General features: G+C 34.5%; 1 pseudogene; it reads left to right on the top strand.

Annotated features, from left to right (window-relative positions):
* Positions 1 to 3,210: 3,210 nt before the first annotated feature.
* Positions 3,211 to 7,074, top strand: LOC131158664 (mechanosensitive ion channel protein 10-like; annotated as a pseudogene).
* Positions 7,075 to 12,620: the final 5,546 nt, after the last annotated feature.

Raw genomic sequence — 12,620 nt, 5'->3', positions numbered from 1 at the left:
TGCCCAAGGATTCCGCTAATGCTCACTTAACGGGTGGAGTGACACCAGTTACAATCAGGTCAATTAGCAAGACTAACCTCAACTTACACGTACCAGGATGGTGCACCTAACTTTCCTAACCATGTCTAAGCCAATCCGGGACTATTCAACACGGCTAGTCTTTCTCTTCAGGCCCACGCCTAGAATACAACAAATATAAATTTACGTACAAGGAAATGTGCTTCTCAACTAAGCAGACTATGTATTACAATACAGTACAGTATAATCAATGCACACCAAACATATAAGAACTATAAGCTCAGTGCTCTATGTTTGCAATCAACACTAAGAATAATGACTTTATCTAATCAAGTGCAAGAGTGTATCAATAAGTTAATCTTTGAAACTATAAACCAAAGTATATCTCAATCACAAATTAGTCAAAGATTTCCAACGATAGTAATCAAAATATCTCTAAAAATATTTTCTCAAGAATCTAGTACAAAAAGATATTTGAAATATAGGCTTGTCAAAAATAATTTTATTACAATCAAAATACAAGCCTTAGAGTCTTGCAATGCAAATGCCAAGACTCACAAGCTTCAAAGTTTTCCCCACACAATGAAGTTATTAAATAAACCGGGGGAAAAACTATAAGCTAAAACTCTCAATAAAAATTAATCAACCAATAAATCAAAGAGAGTTTTTAGCAAGTAGGAATATTATAGAATCACTCAAGAATACTCTCACAAAATAAGATTTTTCAAATGAATGAGCAAAAGATGAGTATTTGGTTTAATATGGGAGGATAGAGCTCTCAAAATTTTAGATGCAATTTTCCTAATCTAAATCCCTAATCTGCTCTTAATTTTTACAAATGATCACATATATGTAGTCTTACTAAAAAATATAACTCTTAGGACACAAAGGGTATCATTAAATTTGTTTAATGACTTTTAAAAGCATTTTACCCTTAATTAACCATAATTACCCGCTGTAAAAATTGTGCAATCCGAGAGTTTCGGTCGACTAAGCCCAATGTTCCGTCGCTCGAACAGACACAATGGAAAAAACGAGTTTTCCATGTTCGGGTGCTCGAATTTATATTCAGGTGGCTGTACCAAGGCAATTTTCCTACTGTCCGCGGTTCGGGTGCTCAGTCCAACATTCGGTTAACTAAACTCACAAGTTCAGTCGCTCGAGGTCATTTTGAACAATAAAGTTCAGTCGACAAGGTAGGTGAAAAGTACCTTGACACAGGTTCGGTCACCCGAAGACAATACGCTCATTTCTAGTTCAGTCACCCGAAACCAGGTCAACCTGCTGACTTCCCAGTGGTTCCAGCGCCGGGGTGTATTGAACACCTAGGGTTCGGTTGCCCGACCTCTCACATATTTTGCTCATTTAAGTTCAATTTTAAACCAATTGATTCCCCTGATTATGTAAGTGATATGAGAACTGTTTGTACATTTGTTTATGGACTTAAAGTCTTTTCTAAGGCCTTTTTAAGTATGCAAAAAAACCTGACGTCGGTTGACCATCCCTAAGGCTATTCTACGGTCTTGAGTTTTAATTCTTATATGCACGTCATGCATTAATTATTACAGACTGTTCCTATATTATTATTACAGACCCAATATTAAACTTATAAAATTACAACAATGAATCTTCTGGGTCTTCTTTTGTTTCAAGTCACTATGTGCCGCATGCCATCAATATAATTTAGTTAGAATGATCCTACACACAAACTTGAAAGCCATCAAATACAAAGAGTATTTGTCATTATCAAAACTGGGAATGACCTATAAGGTCAACAGAGATGCTTGTCTGATGAGAATGCTTTTATTTTGTTTATATTATGAGACTTTTAGAAATGTACAAATAATTTTTATGTCAATAGTAGTTCAACATGTAAATTTCAACGGACGTTTTATGAAGATGATTATTGTATTCTAGGCATGTGTATCAACAATAATTAAGAATAATAGTATTAGAATGCAAAACTATTAAGAATATGCACTTATCAAATTCAAGTCCTAAAATTTTGAACAATCATAAATTACAAAATTCAACACTTAATAATCCAATTAACATGAAAATAATTGAAAACAATATGGTCTCTAAATATTAACTATTATATTATATTAGTATAACACAATAATATTATTACTTTGATTTTATTAGTAATTTAATATTTTAAATATAATAATTTGGGTATGACGATACTATATTATAAGGGCATGTATCCAATTGGCCAAAATAACAATGATGGCAATTTTATCCAAGAGTAAAATTCTCATAAGAGAATTTTTTTGAGAATTTGACACGACATGTATCCTAGAAATATTAAGATGTCTGCTATCGTACCACGTTAGATTTTTAAATGTTACAGACATAACATTTTTAAGAATATTGAAAAATGTCGCAAACTAATTGCTGCCACTGAAAGGACATTCCATAGTTAAATTTTAAAACTTTCATTTGAAAGTTCGTGTTCAAACCTGTGATAGGTGAAATGGAATATGATATATAAGATTAGTTACCTCTTCTTATATGAGTTAGGGCCATCTTGGCTTGCCATCCATTCAATAGAAAAAACCTTCTATTATATGCTCTATTGTTCAATCTATGTAGAACTTCACAATTTTCTTATTAATTTTCAACTTGAACAATGTCTCAGAACTCATCCTCCTGAGTCAAAATAGCGTCTCAATTCTAAATTTGATAAATAAAATGATTTTTCTTTCTTAAGTTGTGAGATTAGAAAAATTAACTCATAAAAGTACGTAAGAACGTTGCATACAGCTCTTGCATAAACTATATAAAGCATTTCTCATGTGCTACTTTCAATCCCACCCTCCTTTTTTATAATCCCAAATCTTCAACCCAGTTGGAAATTTTGTAGAACCTCTCTCTCTCTCTCTCTCTCTCTCTCTCTCTCGTCAACAATTTGATGCACCAAAAATATTGATTTTTTCTGTGAATATACTCTGTTTGGTCGCCGAGAAAACATGCGAAAATGTGTGAAAAGTTCGCGGCTTATTATATAGATAATTTTTCCACTGAAGGCAGCATCAACCTAGGTTTAAAACTAGCAGAGAATCGGCCTGAAAGTTCCCCTGTTTTTAGTGGAAGTAACGAAAATCACGCTCTGAATATGATCATATATGCTTCGTCGAATTGTTTCTCTTAATGTTTTTGCTTCTCCAATGAATTAAATTAAAGAGAGTTATGGATGCGTCTCAACTGGATTATAGCAGTACCACGAAAGCTCTCGTTGAAAGTGGAAGAAAGGAAGTGGTGGTAATGATCTCAGGTGCAGAAGAGGCTCTGAGAAGAAACAGGGATTCTAAAGCTTCTGCTACAGAAGAAAATTGGTCCTCCTCTCTTCCCAAGAATTCTCAAATGAAGTCTCCAAACAGAGGTTTTAATGATTCTAGTTCTCAGTTTTCAGAGCTGGAAAGTCTGAAATCCCGCGTCCAACTGTCCACATTTGCAAGCTCCCCTTCTCCAGAGATGGCAAAGCCAAATCCAATCCCCAATAAGCCTCCAAAAATCCCCACAGAGTCCCTTGCTCAGCGCAGATCGCTTACGAGATCAGCATATTCAAAACCCAAGTCCAGATTTGTAGAACCATCCTATCCTGATGATTTGAATTTGCTTCAAGAAAAGACCCAGTTAAGGCCTTCAGGCCCTTCACAGTCCCCTATCTGGAATTCGCCAAACAAGGCTTCTCCCACCACCAGAGTCGCTGTCAATAGTCCCAGGGACAATGTTAGAACTGCCCCGATTACCCCAAAGACACCACTAATGGCGTCGCCAGGCGGAGAGGAGGAAGATGATGAAGAGGTCTATAAGATTGCAAGTCTTCAAGGGACTGGAAAATGCGGCTGGAGATTCAAGTTCAGTGTTTTGATTGAGTGGGTTGCCTTTGTATGCATCATGGGGTCTTTAGTTGCAAGCTTAACTGCTCACAAACTGCAGAAATCTGTGTTGTGGGGGTTGGAAATTTGGAAATGGTGTGTGTTGGTGCTGGTTATTTTCTGCGGTCGATTGGTTTCAGAATGGTTTATGAATGTTATGGTTTTCTTGATTGAGAGGAACTTCTTGCTTAAAAAGAAGGTTCTGTATTTTGTTCATGGATTGAAGAGGAGTGTTCAGGTTTGCATTTGGTTGAGTTTGGTTCTTCTAACATGGGGATTGTTGTTCAACCACGGGGTCGAGCGATCGAAGAAAACCATGAAAATTTTGAATTATGTGACGAGGGCTCTTGCTACATGTCTTATTGGAGCAGCAATATGGTTGGTGAAGACCCTTTTGATAAAGATGCTTGCTTCTTCCTTCCATGTCAAGAGATTCTTTGATAGGATTCAAGAATCAATTTTTCATCAGTATGTTCTTCAGACCCTTTCGGGCCCTCCACTAATGGAGTTGGCAGGATCTGTTGGAAGCTCAAGGAGTAGTAGTTTATTGAGTTTCAGGAAAATGAAAAAAAGAAAAGGAGAGCAGAAGGAAGAGGTAATAGATGTAGAGAAGCTTTACAAAATGAGGGAGGGGAAGGTTTCTGCTTGGACTATGAAAGGGTTGATTAACCTGATAAGGCGTTCCGGGCTCTCTACTATCTCCAATACACTGGATCAAAGTGTTGACGATGAGGGCAGTGAGCAGAAAGATAAGGAGATTACTAGTGAATGGGAAGCAAAGATTGCTGCTTACCAGATTTTCAGGAATGTGGCAAAGCCTGGCAGCAAGTGAGAATATATATGCTAATATACCTTCAAAAATGTGCAACTTCCTTTACCAGCAGTGAACTGTTCTGAACGTTTTTCACTATTTTCTGTCCTGAACTAGGCATATCGATGAGGAGGACCTCTCGCACTTCATGAAGAAGGGGTAGGTAGATAATGTGCTTCCATTGTTTGAAGGAGCAGCAGAAACTGGAAAGATCAAACGATCGGCTTTGAAGAAGTGGCTAGTAAATTCAATTTTTGTTTTTCAAATCAACATTCCATTTTCGCAATACTTCTTTTCTTCTGTTTTTATTTAATTCTAAGTTCACTTTGGACACTGAACCACTCATTACTTAGTTAATCCCATTTTTAGTTCACAATTACTAAAATTTAACTGTCATCTGTAAATAATATTTGAAACAGATTACTGAGTAATCAGTTTGGGAATTTGAATGCCTGTAAACCTGCAAACACTACGTAGTCATAAATAGGAGTATTAATTAGTTAACACTTAAATTAGATGTGTTGAAGTAATTACTGTTCCTAGCAGCATACACTTCATTAAGGTATTGGATTTGAGTTCAAAACCTTACCAGAAAAAACATTTACCCTATGTTTGGGAGCATGGATTTGAGGCCTTGGATTTGGATTTGGATTTGTATGGATTTGGACAAAACATAATGCAAAAATTGTATTGAATTTTATCCAAATTCACACAAATCCAAATCCAAGAACCCCCCTCCCCAAAAAAAAAAAAAATCCATACTCCCAAAAACTACCTTATTCTATTACCTAATTCACAAAAATGGATAGGGAAGTCTTCAGCAGGGAAAACTTCTAAGCGAAGGGAAAATTTTAAAGAACCTTTCTTTAATGCATGCTTTTTGTTTGCAGATTAATGTTTACCATGAACGGAAATCCCTTTCCCATTCTCTAAATGACACCAAAACAGCCATAGAGGAGCTGAACAAACTTGTTTCCGGGATTGTGCTTGTCATCATCTTTATTGTATGGACCCTTCTTATGGGATTTGCAACAACACAAGTACTTGTCTTCATTTCGTCTCAGATTTTACTTGCAGTGTTTGTGTTTGGTAACACCTGTAAGACAGTATTTGAATCTATCATCTTTGTGTTCGTGATGCACCCCTTTGATGTTGGTGATCGTTGTGTCATTGATGGTGTACAGGTAACAGAATTACTAAAAATCAAATTACTTCGTTGATTGTTAAGTGAGTGATAACTTTGATTCTTTTCCCCAACCATTACAGATGATCGTTGAAGAGATGAACATATTAACCACAATATTCTTGAGATATGACAACGAGAAGATATTCTATCCAAACTCAGTTTTGGCCACCAAACCCATCAGCAATTTTTATAGAAGTCCAGAAATGAGTGATTCTGTAGAGTTTGCAGTTGATGTTTCCACTTCAGTTGAAAGTATTGGAGCTCTAAAAGCACGAATAAAAGCGTATGTGAATTCTACTGCTTCGTGACCAATGTTAATCTGCTAGGAACAGAATGTTATGTCTAGAGTCTGCCCTCAAACAACAGATGTTTTTTATCCTATATAAGTCAACAAATTTGGAAAATTTTAAATACTCAGACCCATATCATTTGCGTCCTTAAGCACAGATTAACCTGCAGTCCTACATAAATCTAGACTGGGGTTTAGGATATCCAAAATGGTCAGTGGCTTTAGTTAAATTGCATTTTGGATGATGAGTTTCAAATTAGAATTTCTCATCGTTCCTACAGAAAAAGATGGTATTAAAGGTTGGTGCTAGCAATGACTTGCTACTCTTTTTTTGCCCCCCTTCTTTAGAAGGAAAATAAAAAATAAAAACTTGCCTTTGCCTTCACATGTCTCATCGTTCTTGTTAACAAGAGTCAGATCTCAATCAGCAGGGATGCGTAGTTATTTTAAAGCTAAATTTATACTAAAACAATAATAGTCTTATTGCCCGGGCAATACTTCGTTGTTATGCTCTCTTAATTAACTGCTATTTATCTCTTCCTCTTTCTCCTTTTTCTTCCAATGATGAAATGAGCCCTTTTCTTTTCTCTCTTTTCTTGGAAACTTCAGGTATTTGGAGAGCAAGCCCGAACACTGGCGTCCTAGCCACAGCATACTAGTTAAGGAGATAGAGGAGGTGAACAAGATGAAAATGGCTCTCTCAGTTAACCACACCATAAACTTTCAGAACTATGGGGACAAGAGTAGCAGGAGATCAGAACTAATCATGGAACTAAAGAAAATCTTTGAAGACCTCTGTATTAAGTATCATCTTCTTCCCCAAGAAGTTCACCTTACTTACGCTGGCCCTCTAGCATTACCCGTTGTAACATCCATTCCACAGTGATGAGTGCTCTAATCTAAGTACAACAACTTTGCCATACTGCTGCAAGTATTTGCTCTATTCTCCAATGCACTCCTTTCATATAAATGTCAGTGATCTTCAAAAGTATTTATCAAATCTTTTATCCCAACAGCTTTCAAGGTCTTTTTCACTTGAAGCTTTGAACTGGCCAGTTCTGCTTGAACAGACTTTGGGTTTCCTGCTTGCAATGTTGAAAGCAGATACAATGAGGATTGAGGGAGGGAATGCTTGGAGTACTTCAGTTTTTATATTAACCAAAGAAAGAAAGAAAGAAAAAACAGTTTATGATGTTTAACACAAACATGGCATTCTTTTAGAAGTGATTGAAATTTGTGGCTGCTTAAAATCAAAAATTTGTGCTGTATTTTTTGATTGTTTATTTCAATTTATCCGTGATCTCCTGCTTGTATTTTGAACTATATCCAGGGAACGTGTGATGTTGCTTTTTATTGTTGTTTGTTGTAATTCCCCTTTTCTCTTTGGCTCTTGATGCAGTGTAAAGGCCTTGTTTGGATGTTCCTAGCTGCATGCTTAATATACAACCTTGCATAAGCTATACTTCTACCAAAATAAGAACTGAAAATCATTATCATTGAGACATAGAAAGCTTTTAATTTTCTTAGCTGTTTTCCCAGTAACAAAGCAGGCCTTAAAGGTTCTCTTTTAGAAAGATTTATGTAACAATGGGTGGAAGCTGACACCATCAAAGGTTTTCTAACAAGATTGATGCCTTGATGCTAAGAATACCTGATGATGTCTGGGCTCAACACTCAGACATGCTCTGTTGTGTCACACTCGACATCAGATTTGTAATAAGGAAATTTTCGACTTGTAAGGATGGTTTCAGCTCTAGTTATGTGAGGAGCCTTTTAGGACAAAACTGCAAGACTAGTAGACCAAAGTAAACAATATCTCACTAGACTTGAGCCCAAGATCACGACGCCAGGCCACAACTTGATGTGGTCCAACCTAACGCCCAAAACAAAGGCCCAAGTAATACCAGCTACAAGTATGGCATGCATTTAGGTGGTTTTAGTTCATTCATTCAAAATATTTATGTATGCCAAATCAGTATAAATTTTATATAAAATTAACTAAATCGAGAAATATTGATAAACCGAGTTAACCATAATCAAAATACATAAGTTTGATTCCATTGTTTAATTTGGTAAACAGAATTTTTGCCTCTAAATAATATATAGTTATATATATTTCAACTTTAGAATGTTAATTATACTTAATTTAATGAAAAAATTAATGAAAAGATTATATTATACATCAAGATGAAAGAAAAATCATTAAAAAAATCATAATACAATTAATTTGTAAATTTAGTTGCTCTACAACCAAACTAATTGAATAACTAAATTTGTATGAATATTTAATCGAGCTAAATTGAATTTCTAAATTAATCGAACAAACCAAAAAAAATGTCGATTGACTAATTAATTTAGTTTTATATACGCCGTAGATAGAGATCTATTTGAATTTAGACAAGTCGAGTAATATAGTGGGAATACTCAAACTCGACTCAAAAATCCTTCAATTGACATCAAATCTATGGAAAATCATACAAGAATATTGAACAAAATTAAAATAGAGAGTAAGGATAAAATTTTTCAAGCTTATTAATGCTTACCTTATTGAAAATGATGAAAACTGTAGGCCTCAATTAATGAATAAATCATACAAGGCTTAAGGTAGAATGTATTAAGTCTTGAAAAGAAATATGAATATTGGGAACACATATGAAAGAAAATGTAAAGCAAAAGTCAAGCTTAATGCGTGATTTTTTTTTTTTTTAAAGAAAAGATATTTGAGAATAAGAAACAACTTGAGCAAAATTGTAGTACAATACAAATGATAATGATATGCTCCCTGCTTATGTGATGTGCTGATATGCACATGCTACATGTGTATCATTTGACTTGACTTGACTTATATTAATAATTTATGGTTCACTATATATTGAAAATCTAAGCATGAAGTTATTGAGCATGACTTAGAAGCATGAATTTTGATATGATTTGATATATGAATATGAAATTAATTCTTGACCATACATGTTAATGATGGATCACATGGATAAATTGAAAAATTTGCATCTAAATAATTTAGTATCCATGAGCAGTGCATAATGGGACATTAACATTAATATCTATAAAGTATATTGGTATCCATGAATATATAAACTAATATTTGAGCATGACAAGCATAATTATATCCATAAGCACATACATGATATGAATCAATGTTTGAAACATGGGATGATAAATTTAAAAACATAATTATCAAATCTAAATGTATTAAATTCAGGGGGAGTCATATGACTTGTTACTTGTACTATGTTTTGTTTCTCCCTAATTTTTCAATTGATATCATGAATTAATGAAATGTTCAATTAGTATTATTCTTTAATGTTTTAATTGGTATCACAAATTCAAAAATTAATTGGTATCATGAATTAATGAAATTTTCATTTGGTAACATAAATTAATGAAATTTTCAAAGAGAGATAATGCTGTTAGTAAAGATGTTACAACACATATATGAATTACAAATATGAAATATACATGACTATTTGTCTATTGAAGCACACTACACATGCCATATTGAAAAATAATGAATTGAGTGTGTACATATGCTTGATATGCATGTTTGATATTCATATGCTCAAAATATGATTTTATTTGAACTTAATTATTTTTGATATCTTACTCTTTTTGATTGATGTTAAAAGGGGGAGAAATTTTGAGCAAAAATTGAGCATTGTATTGAAAAATTTGAACATGACATATATATCAAAAGGGAAAAAGGTATTTGATCTTGAATAATGATGATGAGTATGATAAATGAATTCATGGAGTATATGAAATTTTGCTATAATGAAACTTCTAAGTTTAGTTTTATGCTTATTGTAAAAGGGAGCCTTTTAAGGTTCACCCTCTTCTTCTTTTTTTTGTTCCTTATTTATCATCATCAATAAGGGGGAGATTGTTGGCCTAAATAAGGCTTACGACTCTTAGTTTTGATGATAACGAAGTAAGGTTATTTAACATGCTTCAAAGTTGTGATGTTTCAGGAAAAATAGATATTGAAGCTTAGCATACTTCACATGATCATAAGGAACAACTTTTGAAAGCACATATCAATTCAAGTGATCAATATTGAAAGCTTAAAGCAACAAAGACTTGAAGCTCAGAACCAAAGAGAACTCAAAGCAATAAATTCAAGATTTCAAGGAGTTCAAGAAGTGAAGAGTCAAAAGAGTCAATAGGACATGCTTTGTAAGTACTTCAAAGAATATTCAAGCATGAAATTTTTTGAAGTTCATTAGGAACAAGAGACTTAAAGACCTAAAACATAAATCTTGGAACATATTTTTTCAAGAAAACAAATTGAAACCCCAAGAATTGAGAAGCCAAGAGAGTTTTTACAAAAATTATTTTAAATTCAGCATTTTGTCTTGAAAGGAGCCGAACTGGAATTGTCAGTAGGTTGCCAAATTAAATGGTTTTAAAATGCACAAATAGAAGGTTGTCAGGCTACCACCTGGATCTTAACAAACACTTGACGAGGAAATCTGAGAAGCTTGTCTGGGTTCTGCCAGGCTACTGCCATCCTACTGAATTTGTTTTAAACTGAGAAATTCAGTGACATGCGCTTGACCAAAAGGTGCCAGGTGACTGCCACCTTACTGAATTTGAAATTAACCTGTGTAATTCAGGGACAGACGCCTAACCAAATCTTGATAGGCTACTGCCACGCGGAAGATTTCAAATTTTTATAATAGACAAATTTTTAAAATTAGATTGCTTGGGGCTTAATCTTTTTAAAAACTTGGGCACTACTCCAAGTAAACTTGGGGATCAAGTTAAATGTTTTTCTAAATCTATAAATAAGCCTTAAGATCTTGAATTAAAACATCAAGCATCAAATTCAGCATTCATACTCTCAATTGCTCTCAAGTATTCAAAGGCTCTCTCACTCTTATCTTATGCACGAATTCTACTCAAGTTTTGCTGACTCTCAATCACCAATCTTGTACTACAATTCTGAATTCTTTCAATCATTGAAAGAATTATTCGGTGATAAATTCTCTTGAGTTTCAATTTAAATTTCATATTGATTTACTTTGAAGTATATAGTTTAAAATTGTATTAATCCGCTTTGTGTGAAAGTATAATTGTACGCAACTATTGTTTCTCGTTTCATTGACGATTCCAGGTTGTTGGATCATTGGCCAAGTGTGGGGTATCACTTGGAGAGGTGCAGCTCTAACCTAATTGAAGGAGTGACCGAGTGAGGGGTATCACTTGGAAAGGCGGTGCTATTGCCTATTGAAGGAGTGTGTAACGGTGTTGTTCTGCCCGGAAAGGAACTGATTTAGTGGAATCCTTTGGTGGATTACCAAAGGCGAGGATGTAGGCTAGGGATAAGCCGAACCTCGTAAAAATCCCTGTGTCACTCTCTTTCCCTTTACTCTATTTAATTTTCAGTAAACATATAAACTGCGTGGATGATTTAATTTTCATGATCATATAAACTAAGAAGTTTGGAAATTAAATAATCTAAAGTTTAATTTGCTTTTGGGCTTGCGGAAACCGAAAGGGAGTACGTTGGTTGATTAATAAATTTTCGGAAACCATAAGGGAGTACGTTGATTGGTCAACACCCCAAAACTTATTAACTAAAGGTTTATTTGAAGTATGAATTTTGGAAAGAGTGTGGATGTTATATTAATTATTATATTGAGAAAGCTAATACATTCACTATAGGGCTTGAATCAAAATTCATATATACATAGGGCTGCATACAACCAAACTGATAATTGCCAAAAGAATTGCATACATATCTTGATTGAATATTGTGTGGTTGTTTGATCGATTACTTATTTATGGTTGATTGATTAATTTTTGTGGTTGTAGATTAAATAAGCATTTGTTGTGTGATTGCTAAATATTTGCTTTACCGTGATCCCAAGAGGGGGGTGAATTGGTATTTTAAAATTGATGTCCTAGGTCAATACCCTAACAGCAGTATTTTCACAATCCTAAATTCAATCTAGTGCAAGTAAAATAAATTAATTGCAATATGTAGCAGAAATTAAATAGCACAATTTAATCAACCAAGCATGCACCAGAAAGCAGTAAAAGGTAAGTGACACCTAGAAGTGTTATCGAGGTTCGGCAAATTGTTTATGTCCCTGCCTTGGCTAACAAGCACAAGGATTACCACTATAATGTTCACTCAAGCGGGTGGAGCAGCACCTAAACAACCAAGTCAATTAGCATAGGGCTGACGTCAACCTTTACACATAATCCTTACCGGACTGGATACTCGTCCCCTTAGGCCACACCTGGAATACAACAATATGTTCACAATTATGAAACTGGTACAGTGATTATACTTTCATGTAAAGCAGATATGTACCCAATATAAACAGTCACATACGCCACCAAATGATATAATGAAGTAAGCTCAATGTGGTCTAAATGTTTACTCTCAAATATTTATGCAATTGTTGC

The sequence above is a fragment of the Malania oleifera genome, chromosome 6 (assembly GCF_029873635.1).
Source record: "Malania oleifera isolate guangnan ecotype guangnan chromosome 6, ASM2987363v1, whole genome shotgun sequence".
Taxonomy (NCBI): Eukaryota; Viridiplantae; Streptophyta; class Magnoliopsida; order Santalales; family Ximeniaceae; genus Malania; species Malania oleifera.
This window is presented reverse-complemented; position numbering and strand designations above follow the sequence as displayed.